This window comes from Lipotes vexillifer, unplaced genomic scaffold, assembly GCF_000442215.2.
Source record: "Lipotes vexillifer unplaced genomic scaffold, Lipotes_vexillifer_v1.1 scaffold116, whole genome shotgun sequence".
NCBI classification, from domain to species: domain Eukaryota; kingdom Metazoa; phylum Chordata; class Mammalia; order Artiodactyla; family Lipotidae; genus Lipotes; species Lipotes vexillifer.
In genome coordinates, this window is record NW_006786698.1 from 527,159 (window position 1) to 542,634 (window position 15,476).

Sequence of the window (15,476 nt, forward strand, 5' to 3'; positions counted from 1 at the left end):
AGCAGGAAGACAGATGGCAGCATCAGAGAAGTCCAGCAAATGGTAACAGGCAGGTGCCCTGGCAGACAGACAGAACCCAGTGGCACAGGAGCTGGGCAGCAAAAACACGAAAAGTTTCCCAGAACAAGAAGAGGACCTGCCTCCCCCGCAACACATCAAGATGATTTAGCTACTCTCTGCCAAGGCCCAGTTGGTGAGGCTGGTCCACAGAGATGAACACAGGTTCCTAGAAAACCATGATTCAAGAACAAGAACCACAGTCCCAGAGAAATTCCTCTAGTTTCTACTTTTAAGAGTCATAATATTAAGATTACAAAAGTTTCTGGTTTCCAGATTAAGGAAGATCTTACATGCTGGGCTAAGGAGCTGGCCCTTTATTCAGAGGCAATGGCAGCCACTGAAGGGTTTTGACGTGATCAGAAGAATAATATAACCAACAACAGCAGGGGTTTAGAGTCAGACCCAGATTGGAATGCTGGCTTCTCACTCGCTGGTAATGTGATAATGAGCAAATGACCTCACCTCCATAGGTCTCAGTTTCTTTATCTGTATACCTACCTCCTAAAGTGGTCATGAGTATTATGTCATATGTGAGGGGCCTAAATTTAGCCGGGGTCACACTGTCCTTTGAGGTTTAAGTAGAATAGGCTGAGCCTCTTTCCCGCAAGCAGTGGGTAAACTTGTTTTCCCCTCGTCATCCCTCTGGAGATTCTTGAGATGGGAAAAGAAGGGGAAACAGTCCTTCTAGAGTTCTGAATCAGTTTACAGGTCACCTTGTCACCCCATGTATTCTTTTCTCTAAAGGGCGACAACCTTCAGAAAAAGATCCCTTCTCTCTCTAAGTACCACCAGTGCAAGCCTCCATTCGTAGCTGCCTTTGAAGTCTCAAAGAATCTGAGAGGATTTTTGTAGCAGCATCACATACAACTCAGAAACAAATATTAGAAATCCTGTGGCTATTCTAGGACTACTTATTTCTTCCCGGTTGACTTTTCCTGAAGTTTCCATGTTGACTGACCCCCTCTTCGCTATTCTGCTCTCCCTCTGTTTATACTCCAACCACAAATTCCTAGTCATTTCCCATGCAGACGACATAGCTATCTTTTTTGTCTTATAGTCTTCTATCAAACTCTGCTCTAAAGGTCTCAGCTTTCAGACAATTCTCTTCCTAAGAGAAATTCTGATGCAAGGAAATTAGCAAGAGATTAGCAGATCAGATTAAGATACAGCCTAGAGTATAGACAGCTAGTTTTCGGAAGAGAATCTGGGATTGAGATAGCTGGGAGGACGGTGTCCCTGATGGAGCAGTGGTTGAGAGTCCGCCTGCCGATGCAGGGGACACGAGTTCGTACCCCGGTCCAGGAAGATCCCACATGCCGCGCCCGCGTACCGCAAAAAAAAAAAAAAAAAAACAAAAAAAGATAGCTGGGAGGAGTCATTCTGGGATCAGAACAAATAGCAGACCCTGACCTTGGAAATTTCCTTCCAAGAAGCTACATTTTGATTGGATTAGATTATAGAGGACTATTTGCCTGGTGGCGTTACTGAAAACAGTATAGGCAACAACAGCCAATTCGTGGAGTTTACCAGCTGTCTGTGGTCAACGACAGAGTAGAAGAGAGCCCTACCCGTCCCATTGTCACCCCAGGCTGGCGGGGGCACACCCAGAGCTGTGCCATCCTGAGGAGCAACATGAGAGGCTTAACACCATGCCGGGAAATGGACTTCACTTAAATGATCTAGGCAATCCCTCAACAAATAAACAAGCAAATAACAATAACAAGCCCCAAAGTGGGAGGGAGTGACCAGAACCTAGAGTTGCACAGTGAATTATCTAAAATACCTAGTTTCCAACAACAACAAAAAATGCTGGGGCCTGAAAAGAAACAGGAAAGTGTGACTCATACACCAGGGACAAAAAGCAGACAACAGAAACTGCTTGTGACAGTGACCTGATGTTGGGTCTAACAGAAAAAGATGTCAAAGTAGCCATTATAAATATGCTCACAGCACAAAAGGAAATATGGCTAGAGAAGTACAGGAAGGAGTGACAGCCGTGTCACATCATATAGATAACATCAATCAAAAGATATAAATGATAAAAGCCAAATGTTTTCAAGTGTTCTAGGCTCAACGATACATTTTATATTTATACATATAGATACATTTCATATAAACAAAAATAATATATAAAACAACACATTATATCCATGAAATGTGTTGTTGGTCCCATGACATATAGAAATATTATTGTAATATGTTGCCCAATAACAGCAGAAGGAGGTGGGTGGGAGCAAAACTATAACAGGTTAAGGAAATGACTATAGGTGATAAAGTAATTATTTTATAAGATAGAAAGGAAAGAAGGAAGGGAGGAAGGGATTCCCCTGTCTACTTCATCAAAGATATTGACCCCAGCCACTGTCTTCCTTAGCAGTTACTTGCTAAGTTCCTGATGCCCTTCTGAGTTCTCAACCCCACTCTGGTGCTGAAACAAGCCTGAAGTCTCAGTGCAGATGGTATAACAGGAAGGCCAAGCCTATTAGCTACCAGAGCTTCTGAGATTCCCTTTGTCCCCCAGCTGTGGCCTGTCCCTATTGTCCCGACACTGCTGGTCCAGTACTAATTATGAGCTCCTGCCTTGTTTCCCTACCTGACATTCCAATTTTGATTCTTATTTAGGGTCAGAAATCCTTCCCTAAACCCTATCTTCCTGGCTAGGCCCTAATACTATTCTTAATCTCTTCCTCTAGAGGCTAGACCTAGCTCCCTATATTTCATTTGCTTTCTTACTTTTCCGGGACCCATTGGGAATGGACCCTTAAACCACTGCAGTGCTCCAACCTGCTCAACTTGGAATTTTCTCGATGTTCTTCAAGATCCCCCCCACCCCCATCAGCTCCCATCACCACCCTCCAACACACATACATACACACACTCACACACACACATTGTTCGACCTTCTTGTATACTAAAACCTGCAAGAAGCAAGTCTGGGTCTGCCTTGACCCCTCAGACATGTACCTCAACCCCTAGAGCTGGGGCGCTGTCTCCAGATCTTTCTGATATTGACCTGTAAAGATTTGATGGCTTCTGTGTCTTTGTATTTGGCCTAAAGTTGCATGAGTTTAACAGTGAATATTTTAAAGTCTCTTTTCAGGACTGATCTCACAGCTTATGGAAGTAAGCAGGTTATTAGCTTCACTCCTGAGTGAGTTTGTGACATAACTGTCTCCTTACTGTCAGGCTGGTTTTTGTTGGTTTGTTTGTTATTTTTGCTGGTTGTCGCAGGCTTGCAACAAGCTACATAGCTCTCCTCTTGCCTATACCTTGCTCTCTTTCCTGTCAAAAGCAAAGGAAGACATCTTCTAATCTACTTTGAGCAGAAAATCAGGAGAAGCAAGGTGATAGAATGGAACTCAGAGTCAGAGGAAATATACTCTAATGGGAGTCTAGAAAAATGCATGAGCTTTAGTGTAAGGATTTCATGTCTGTTTTTGCATAAGGAGTGTGCGTGTGCGTGTGCACGTGTATGTGTTTTATCCATCTATGTTCTGTGTAGCTAAGGTTCTAAAATCAGTAACTCTGGTCATGTCATGAAAGTATTACTGAACTAACCTTTTGAAAAAAGTCTCTGAGAAAATATTTGAAGGAAAATTTACTTTTCGCAGATTGTGATATTCCAAATCTAATTTTGTTCTGAGCTATTTCAAGCCTATCTGGTGAGTGAAATGACCAGTGAACTGGGAAGCAGAAGACTGAGGTTCTCATCCAGCTTTTTTCTGAGCCAGGAAGCCTAGAGTTGTTTAATGGCTCTCCACCTGGAGAGGTGGAAAGAGTTTTTCATCCCTAACATTCTATTAACTTCTTTCATTTTAATATTATAGTTCCAACATCGAGCAATTGGGCCACATATTTTAAAATTCTGTCCTTTTGAGTTCTGACAAAAATTACTAGCAATAGTAGGTGTTTTAGAGGCAAAATATTCATGACCTAACATCCTTTACTTAAATCTAAACACAAAGTGCTGATATGGAGAATGTCCTTCAATTCTATTGATAACAATAGTTCAGCGTTTTGATATTATTATGACAAATCACATCTCAATTGTTAAAGTTCAAAGTTACAACATTAGTTTACATGTTATCTTTGGTTAAAAAAACAAAAAACAATCTCCTGCTTCTCAGAGGCTTTAAAATGGTCCTCGTGTTACATAAATCAAATACTTACATCTCCTCTAGGTGTATCTAGAATTTTAAGTGTTAAATTTGCTTTCTTTCTATTCTTTTGTCTTTCAAGTTTGAAGATGGCTGTGAATTAAAACATACAATTGTATTATGCACCCACATTCATACTTAATCTTATAATTTTTTTGAACATTGGGCATACATAGAAGGCAAAATTGTAGTTTATTAATCTGGGCTAAGTTGTAGTTACTAATTTCCTCTGTTCATTCAGATTCAAGACCATAAATCATGATTCATTTTAACCCATTATGCTTTCATTTACAGGATAAAAATGACAATATTATATGATTTTTATGACTTAATCATCAAAATAATTAGTACAGCAGTAATCAATTATAGTTCAGTATAAGTACATTTGAGATTCTCAATTGAACAGAATGAGGGAAAGTTCTGATTTTCAAAAGATATGTTTTCTGCTAAAACGAATGGTAGTGCCAAATGTTTTAGAATTTTTTGCCATGCAGATAATAAAACTGCAGCGATTGGACTAGAAATATCAAACTCATTTCAATAACTGGCTCATTCTTAAGACACACTTCCCACTTTGCGTTCCGCATCGTCTACATGAATACTGAAAAGGAAACACTTAACGAGCCCTGATGAATACAACAATTATAACACAAAAGAAATCATTAATGCATCAGAACAGAAGAGTATGGTTAAAACTAGGCTTTGGCTGTAATTATCCTCTGTTTGAGAAATCTTCTTAATGTAAAAATGATAAAACAAATCATGAGTATTTACTTAGTCTAATTGGTTAGCAGCACTAAGGCACATTTAATTTAATCTGTGCCCTTTTTATACACTCTGTTCTAATGATCTATAAAAGATCTGAATATTTTACCACTTTAAACCTTTTACAATACCCACATCATAAAATCTTTCTTATACACCCTTAGCTCTGATCCCCACAAAACTCCCCCAGACCAATTTCCCACATTGTGCTTGGTTATTTGTGCTGAAGTGTTAAAAGAGGGAAAGGATTAAGGAAGCATTGTGTGACTGGAGTTAGAACCGAAGGGGAATGAGGGAGGGAAGGAAGCAGGAAAGGGGGAGGGACACGAGGAGGGAGGGGGAGACGAGGAAGAGATATTGAGGGGAGAAAGAAGAGAAGGAGAGGGGAAGGGAGAGAGGCAAGGAGGTTGAAATAAAAAAGAAAGAAAGAAGAATCAGAAAAGGAAGAGTTAATGAGATGGCTGAACTGGAGAGAAGCAGAAGCACAAAGATGGTTTTGCACTCATATCACTCATCCATGAGCCAAGCCTACGTTTTAAAATTATCTATCTACCTATCTATCTATGTTCCTGGCAGCAGATTTTTTTTTTAGTCATCCTTTTTTTCTCTGGGATAAAACACCTGAAGATAGGACTAAATTCTGCCTATAATTCTCCAAAACAGAAAATTCTCCAAGTTCCCTAATAATTTTTTCTGTCCTTCCATAATCAAGGAAACTCCGGGCAACCTAGTTGGACTGAGAGTCTATCCTGTTTCTCAGGATCATGAGTTCTTGCTGCCCTCTGGAAATGTGGCCCTTAATCAACAGAGGGCTAGTAGGAGGGTAGGAACAAACAACCTGGGTGCTGGAAAGCAACTTAATGTGTGTACTCTCTTTTGGATATTCACTCCATTTAGATAGGCAGGCAGAGTTGACTTGTATCCAAATCAGTTTCTTCCCCTGTTTGCATCAGTGGCAAAAAAATTTTTTTAAATCAATCTTTCCTATTAGCACTTTTAAAAATAATTTATGGTCGGCAGTTTATTTGCTGATTACCTTTTTAAAAACCATGCTTAGAAAAGCTGTGCTAAATGAGTTCTTCCCGAATCTTTACGTATAATGATCCCAAGATAGTTCAAGTGCATGCGTACACTAAAACGTTGTTTCTATATACGAATGAAATCTTGATTTGGATCTATAAAAACCATTTGATAATAATTCAATTTTGATTAGAGATCTGAGGTAGAAAGTAACTCTCAAAATAAGTAGCTCCAAAATCTTTTCTATCACCAAAATTAATGTGTAGTAAAATAAATACCTGATGAATGATCAAGGAATCATGCTCAGATTCATTATTGAACCAAAATATATAAAAAAAAAAAATGCTGCACACCATTGATTCAAGTTTTCAGGAGGGAGGGAACATGTGGGAACTCATCTAATTTCATCAGACTTTATATTTATCTGGCAAGCATGGATATGGCTCTACTGGTCATTAAAATATGAAATGCTTCTGAAATAGCTGCTGCTCTGAGCCCTTGGCTCCCCAGCTACCTGGCCCACTCTCCCACCATCTTTGACCATCTAGAAAATAAAGCATTAAGGTTGGGGCAGCACTTGCCCTCCAGGAACTATGGAACAGCCATTCTAGTTTGTTGTCATCTGGACCATAATGGTATTAAGTATTTTAAGTGTAATCTCTGAATGGAATACATGCTGCCATTTTTCATCAATAGGAGAGAATATGTTTGCAGGGGAAGGAGTGATATGATAACCGTAGTCTTCTGTTTGTTTGTTTTTAAATTGCAAGCTTTTACACACTTGTTTCCTTCAACGAGGGCCAGCCTATCCCACCCTGTCCCTGGATATCATTAGAACTTGTTCTATATACAGGCACCAATACGGTGACTCACCTTCCATTGCCAGTGTTGTGCTCCATTTCGGTACGCTGTTGCTCCTGGTGATGTAGGCATGACTGCACTGTCATTGTGCCTCCCTTCTTCTCACGGTTTTTTCCACTACTCCCTTGGTTGAAGTAGAAGGATATGCATGTGGAGGGCTTAGCCAGTCCTCCTCCAGCCAGTGTAACAATTCTTTTAAGAGGTTCGCGATCAGAGCCGTTTGTAACCCCAGTATTTTCCTGTGCAAATTTTCATTTGCATATTTGAATATTCATTTGAATATTTTATTTAGTTTCCTGAGGCAAGCTTCCTTTAGAGCTGGGTTGAAGGTAGCACTTCTAACAGAGATCAACTGTCCTCACCAATAATTACACTGACAAGTCTAAAATGGAACAGCTTTGCTCTCCCCTTTTCAAATTGAGTTCCCTGGGATGAGGACCACTGTTGAGAGAAACCCCTCCTTCCTCCAGAGGTGCATCCCAAAGGCCTTGGTTCAGTTCCACCATGTCAGGGCACCGTATCGCTTCCAGAAGGTAAATGAAGCCTTCTTGGCGCCATCTAGGTGTGAGATGGTGTTCAGGAGATGAAAAGCCGTTTTGATCTCCACCGCATGCACACGATGGCTCAGGCTACAGGAATGTACTTCCTTTCCCTATCTTCCTTACTACCTTTAGCATCTTCTCAATTATTACTCTTAATTGTTCCATCCTAATCAAAAACATATCCAAAATAATTGTTTGAGTTTCTATTTTACATGAAACAGTACTGAGGTGCTGAATAAAATAGCGCCATCTCTTCTTTCTCCATTTTGTGGAAAAAAAAAAAAATTTGCTGATGTAAACTCTCCTCATTTCGAATTCATTATTTTGTTTTCTCCCTCTTCTCTGAGGTAAAAGGGCTTTGGGTGAGAAGTGATCGAACATTGATGTGTCACATGAAACTTTCCCTTTTCCACTCAGCACTAATGAAAATATTTGCCTTCTACTTAACTAACAGGTCTTTTCTTTAAAACTTGCTGAACTTGTTTTTTAACGTAGGAACTTCAGTGCAGACCATAACAGGGATGCTTCAGATTTTCAACTCTTTCATTCCTTAGGGAAGAAAGAAAGAAAGAAAGGGAAAAAAATCCCCAAGCTTACAGGCTGAATAAGGAGAATGAAAAAAAGATTCTTAGTTCATAAAATAATCATTCAAAACTCTCATTGGCTTATTAAATTATTGCTTTCCATTAAATACCAAACAAAAAAAGTACTTACTGTCACAGACATAATAGATGCAAATTGCCAATATAATTTTATTTTATAATCATGTGGAAAGCACAAATAGAAATGATCATCCATCATTAACAGGTATATACAGCTTTAGAATTTTAACTGTAATATTTGCTGATTGGGCTAACTCAAACTGAACATATGGCATACCCAAGTTTTTTATACCCTTAAAATATCTCAACTCTACCTGGAAATGCCCTTCTGTAAATCTACCCATGCAATTTTTAAAAATTGGTAAGACATAAAGGTATATACAGTCAGCATAAGAATATTTTAAACTGTTTCATCTATTCCACAAAATTATTCCACTGAAGCTAAATAAATAGTCATCAAATTACTACCCAGAAGAGTCAGCAGCTGCTTCTATTTAAGGCTTTCATATATGTCTCTACTGTCCCCTCCCTACTCCTCTAAATTAACCCTGGAAGGAGACAGCAGGATTAGTTTCAAGAGTTCTTTCTCCCTGCAGGGCACTGGGAGATGATGGAATGGGGAACAGCTGCATTTCCTGAGCCCACTTTGCCCCTTCTTGTTATTTTTCTTCCTTTTCTTTCCTGCCAGTCTCACCCTACCTCCGTACCATCTCAATTAGTTCTCAAGCTTTAAATTACATTGATATCTTGACGACTCCTATAAGTACATCTCTAGCCCAGAACACTTCTACTGGGAACTCCAGATTCTAGCATCCAACCAGATACAGGCTATGTCAAGTTCATGTGTGCAAAATGGAACTCTTAGCAATGGAACACTACACCACTTCTGAACAATTAGTAAGTGGGATCACCATTGATTCGAACCATTTTTCAGCCAGAAATCTAGATTTTATCCTTGATTCGTTCTTTTATATCTCCACTGTATTCACTCTAATGGAAAGTTCTATCAGTTCTACTGCAAAGCATACTGCAAATCCAACTCATTTTCTGTCCCCATTGCCACCAACCGAGTCAAAAAAACTGTAGTCTCTCAACTGGACTACTCCCTCAGCATTTGGCACATTGATATTTGCTCCCCTCAATCCATTCTCCATAAAAATACAGTAGGAATCACTGTCTTATTATGACAGAAAAGGGAAGTGAGGTCCCCAATGGTAAATAAATTTGCCCAAGGCTACATGGCAATAAAGGATAGAGCTAGAATTTTAAGCCAGGTGAATCACGCCAGAAGCTCAACAATTTACCCCATTCCATATAACTACAAAATGGATATAACTAGTTCAAATTTTAAATTCTTTTTACTAAACTATGTTGCTACTCTATATTTAAAGGAAGAGTGACCAGAGGGATACTTTTCATGTCTGTGAAATTAAAATGGGCCAGAAAACTCATACATGCGTATATACATATATACATACATATATATATATATATATATATATATATATGTATGTATACACATCTCTGTTATTCAATTTAAAAGGTGCTTTAGACAAAGACTTAATTGAAAAAGAGTGAATTTCAGTAAGACTGTCTATGGAGATCTTTTCCCTTTCATAGAGCTCTCTTTAAAAACCTCAGTCTTTTTGCATCCAAATGTTGTCACCATCTTTGACCTATCTCTCTCTCTCTCTCTCTCTCTCTCTCTCTCTCTCAGATCATCCTATTTGATTCTTTTAACATTGTTTAGAGTTGGAGCCTGATATAAAATGCCTCTTTCAGAATTTCAGCAGCCACAACAGTACGTAGAAGACAACCCTTTTTATAGTTTCCACAAGTTTTAAAGTCTGACCTTTTGCCTCAAATAATCATGGGCGGGGGCGGTTCAAAAAAAACAAGCATCTACGGGCTGTATGAAAAAAATGAACACTAGGGCATGTGGCTGGTGAGTGAAGGAGACCTTAAGGAATTAAGTAGGCAACCCAAAACCTACAGGGACAATTGCTGGGCTTAGGGATTTTTCTCACTCCAATGGGGCATAGGATATGTGATCTCTGGGAGATGGTATGAGGGCAGAGCTTCAATCCCACGAAGCCTGAAGTTCGAGTTTTTTGCAGGGTATCATTTACACTCTGCAGATCATCGCCTAACTTTGCACAAGGGTCTTTGGAGCCTCTGTTTGGCAGCCAGCCATGATTCACCGCAGCAGCATATTGTCAAGGCAGCTGGTCCTTGATGTGCACCCACACATACACACACACTCAGCCCACTGCAGAAATTAACCCTTTCTCACCTAACAACACATACACACCCTTGTTTCTACACTACCTATAAAAATCACATCTGTTATTCCATTGAGGGCCAGTTGTGTACCAACTCTTTTCGTATAATATCTCTAAGCTTTTCAACAACCCTATAAGATAGATAGCATCATTTTCAATTTATAGATGAGAAGACTAAGAGGTTGAATATCTTTCCCAAGGTCTCAGATCTAGTGTAAGGCTGAACTGTAATTCAAACCAAGATCTGTCTGATTCCCAAATGCTCTTGCCATTGATAACTAGAGATCTATTCATGCATCACACAATAGGACCTAGAGAAGGGGCAAAAGCTCTTTTGAAGTGCAAACTCATGAAAAGTCATTAGGAAGTTAGGTAAATTCCATTATTAAGGTTACAAGTCTGTCTTCATTATTACCAGAGCTGACTTGTTTGAGAAACATAAAAACCAATGATTACTTAAAGTGTGTGCTTTAATCACAAGGATATGTCATATTTTAAATATTCAGTACTTTAAGGAAACAGCGTATTTTAATAAAGCACTAAAAAAGTTATAGATGTTCCAGAAAAGGAAGGGAATTGGCAATAATGTGGTCAGAATGTAGTAGATTCAAGGTCAATTGCCTAACTCTCAACAGGCCATTCTAGGTTGGCATTCTCTAGTGAATTTACCTAATCTAGACACTGACATCGACTTTTTGATATCACAATTTTGATCTGTGTCTAATACTACAACTGATTCCTACTAAATGAGAACTTGGGTTCCTCCAGATTGGTTTTCCATGTGGAAAAAAAAATCATTAATAGATTATTACTTAAAAAAGTATTCAGTTTAGTATAGTTATATGTAAAAAAGGATTAGTTCTTCTTTTCAGTTTTCAGTTATTTTATAAACCTATTATCCCATGTAGAAAGCTAACACATTTTCACAGTCCATTTAAAGGAGGTCTTTGGTTACTGTCTGGAACCAGTTATAAGTCTTGTTAATTAAACTCCTTTTAAACATTTTAAACTGCACTAATGCATTTAATATGCTCAATTTTTTTCTATGCATACATGAATTATCTAACAAACTTAAGTATTTGAGGAATACTTAGAAAATTAATAAATGAAACTTTAAAAATGGTTTCAAGTTTTCTTAAATCTTCAAATACTACTGTGTTGGCCAAAAATTTCGCTGGGGTTTTTCCATATGGAAAAACCCCAACGAACTTTTTGGCTGACCCAATATTATAAAATTGATTATATTCAGTCTAGACACATGATTCTATATCACTTCTCATTTAGACATTTTAAAACAATATTACAAGCTTGAGCTGCTTTTCTAACACGTAATGCCTCTTAGGCATTACAGATACTTAATTTAGCGAGTATACACACATTAATTAATGTAAAAAATTAATATTTCATTTTGGTTCTCTTGAATATTCCTACAATTAATTCCAAATCTTTCAGATATGAAAAACTCTTTCTCACAAAGGACACATATCATCTCACAAAATTTTAGGGGTTATTTCCCCATATGACTTTTGGAGGTGTCTTCTAATCTGCTCAGTGACCTCCGGCGAGTCCTGGGATAAACCTGGATCCTGTCTGTGCAGGGCTGGAATGTACCGAACCCTGTAGATTATAGCAGCCTATAATAAGGACTTCCACTGTGAAAGAAGAAAACTTCATGTGCCTCATATCCATTAGAAGTGAATTACATCGTTATCTAATTTTCAAGTCAGGTTAGGGTCTCCAACTCCCACCCAGGTGGCCATACCTCTTAATTGGATTTTACTTTCCTGAGTTCTTAAGACAAGTAAATGTATTCATGTCTAGGTATAAAGACATTGGATTGTAAGGCAATCCTGCATTTTCTCACATTAATCAAACCACCCAACTCTTCCCAGTATTAAAACATATTAAATTGAATTCTGAAATGTCTTGGAGCCTTGTCAGACTCTATTGCTTACAATTTCCAAGGTCATTCTATCGACAGACTCATCTCTTAAGGGCAGATGCACATTAACCAGGCTCACAAAAGTAAAGTGTCAAAACAAAATGCCAATGTATTAATTTACAAGGAGAAACAGACCTGGTAAGGAAGCCATGCACGTAAAATCCTCCGGTGCACACATTATTTTCCTATGAACAAGCCTCGTAAAGAGGTGAGCTTTTATCTGAAGGCTGCTTGGTGAGTACAGAATCAGAACAAGAGGAATTAAATATATGATTCGGATAACTAAGGACATCAGCACAAGACAATCTGATATACCTGCCAGGGTTTAAAGGAGCCTAATAGATAGCATCCCTTTCTAACCTGTAAGTTTGGTACCAACTGAAAGGCAAATATGGAGTCAAACAGATGGAGCTGTTACTGATAAAGGCTAGAGTGGAGACACAGCTTTAGCTATGCAACTAAGTGCACTTGATAATATTTCTCCATTGAATTAGACCAACTGACATTGTCCTTGGTACAGCTGCTCAATCCTAGGTACCGCCACAGCCAGGTATCTGACTACAAGGAAGTAGATAGACCAAAATGCATGTATACTATGGGAAGGTTGGTTTCCATATAGGGAAGAGAGATATAGAAAGAGAGAGAGATGGGGACAAAGAGAGACATCTTTCTCTTCCAAATTTCACTTATTAGGTAAGACATTTCTTCTCCTGTGGGAAGAAGTAAACAAGGAAAAGAAGGGCCAACAGGGTTTCTCTTAGGGAATCCTTCTCAATTCTACATACGGAATAAGAAAAAAGTGCCCTGCAAGCCCTGGCAATACCCACCTCCATGTGAGGGATTGCTCTGCTCTGCTGAAGGGCCTGGAAAGGGTTGTATACCTGGATCAGGACAGCTTCTACCTCTGATGGAGTCAGGATGGGCACAGCCCATGAGAAAGGTTCTCATTTTCCCATCCTTCTACTGAAGATCAATCACTTTTCTCACCTATAGTTTTTTTTTTTAAGTTCTTTTAATATAAAAAATCAGGTTGATGTCAAGCTTCATGGGCCTGAAAGCTAGTCTGCCTTTCAAAATACTCTGCATGTCTCTGCTCTGATCTATTATTATATTTCAATCTTAATTCCCTCAACTCCAAATTCAGGAAGGATGACCCTGTCTCCCACCGCCCCAAATCATAAGAGAAGTACTGAATAGACTCTGTGGAGATAAAACTCCACCACGAGACGGAGAGGTTCTTTTCTGTTTACATGCTCTTGGGAACCTTCATTTAATAGCAGTAATTGCTTTCTTTTTACAGGTAAATCTGGCTTGCTGCTCAGCTTTTCAAAGCTAAAAAAAATTGCTTAGGAATAAATACATGGGTGCTGAGTTTATTTTTTAAGCAAGGGAAGATTAATATAATAGTTAAGAAAGTGGTTACTTCTGGGAATAGAGGAGGGGAAATGCAATTGGTAAGGAACACAGGGGACTTTCAAGTACAGTTAAATGTTACATTCCTTAATCTGAGTTGTGGGTACAGAGGTGTTTATTGTTATTGCGTATACACTAGTTATATGTTTTAGTATTTTATATATGAATAGTACATTTCAAAATTGAAAATAATTTACTCAATAAAAATGGTAAGTGTAACGATCCCATTTATGTAAAATTTTATGTATGAGTGTATATGTATAAAAATAGAGATGTGTAAAATAACAATCATTAAAATATCAATAAAAGATCTCTCCAGATGGTGAAACTTCAGATGTTCTTGGTTTGTTTATGTTTGGAGGGTTTTTTTCTGAATTGTTCTTATTAAAATAATTAGAAAAATCAATAAAGCACAATTCTCATTGTGAACCAAGAAGAAATATAACTCCTGCACATAAAAATTATTAAATAAAATTGTATATGTAGCATTGTTTTTTCACATTTATTATTAAATTGTATTCCTAAACATGTATTTTTCTCAGGTTAAAGAAAAAATAATATCTGGCATATTGTATGCTACATGGGTTCAAACCTCACTCTTGGTACTAAAATCTGTATTGTTTTTCTATTGCTGCTGTAACAAGTGACTACAAACTAAATGATTTAAAACAGCACCAGTTTATTATCTTATAATACTGAAACTCAGAAGTCCAACACAGGTCTCATGAGGTTGAAATCAAGATGTTTGCAGGGCTGCATGCCTTTCTTGAAGCTCTACAAGAGGATCCATTTCTTTGTCTTTTTCAACTTCTAAAGACCATCCATGCTTGGTGGCCTATAGACCTCTTTCCTCCATCTCTCTAACCATTTTGCCCTCTGATTCTCTCCTCAGTCTGAGAGGGTCTTACAAGCTCTCAGATGATTAGGTTGGGCCCACATGGATAATCCAGGTATTGTCCCCACCTCAAGGTCCTTTAGATTAACTATACCTTCAAAGTGGCTTTATCCATGTAAGATAACACAGATAGTCACAGGTTCCAGGAATTAGAACAGGGACATCTTTAGGTGGCCATAATTCCACCTAGAGTAGCTGGCTTGCAGATACAGAAATGTAATTCTGATCATTCTATGTTTATACATAATTTTCCTCTAACTTTTAAAAAGATATATTGAGAAATTTCTTTTAATCTTCAGCAAGCACATCATCAAATGTGACCATAATTTGAATTTATTCAAAATAACTTCTAAACAAAAAATGGAAAATATTGTTTATGATAATGACCCAGTCGAAAAATAGGTACGTTTTTTAATTGCCAAAGAGAAATTCAGTCACAAAAATACTGAAAGCCCAAACTTTATAGATCATTTAGGGATTTAATAAAATAAGGTTTCTTCAGCAAACTTTTAAAAATATGATATAAAAAAACTGCCACAAAGCTGAAGTAAGAATTATTGTACATATTATATATATACTTCAACCAGGGTTAGCTTTCCAAATGGGTGACAAGAAAGCCAGTGAGAGCCAATTGCTGCACCCTACTCAGACCACTTCTTACACCCCATCTATTACTTGCGTCGAAAATTCCTCCAAGAGAGATTCATTCCTTTGGGTTCAAAATGTCTATTAAAATGCCAGTGCTAAGAATATAAGCTAAGTATTAGCAAAAACCTAGGCTTGGATTTGTTAAAAACTAGTATAAAAATTGACATTTGAGGAGGGAAGTGAACCAGAGGAAATCTACTAGAAGCTAGGAGTGAGTCATTAAAAAGGAAAATGCAACAATCTAACTTTACCTATTTTCTAATTTTTTTTTTTTTTTTTTTTTTTTTTT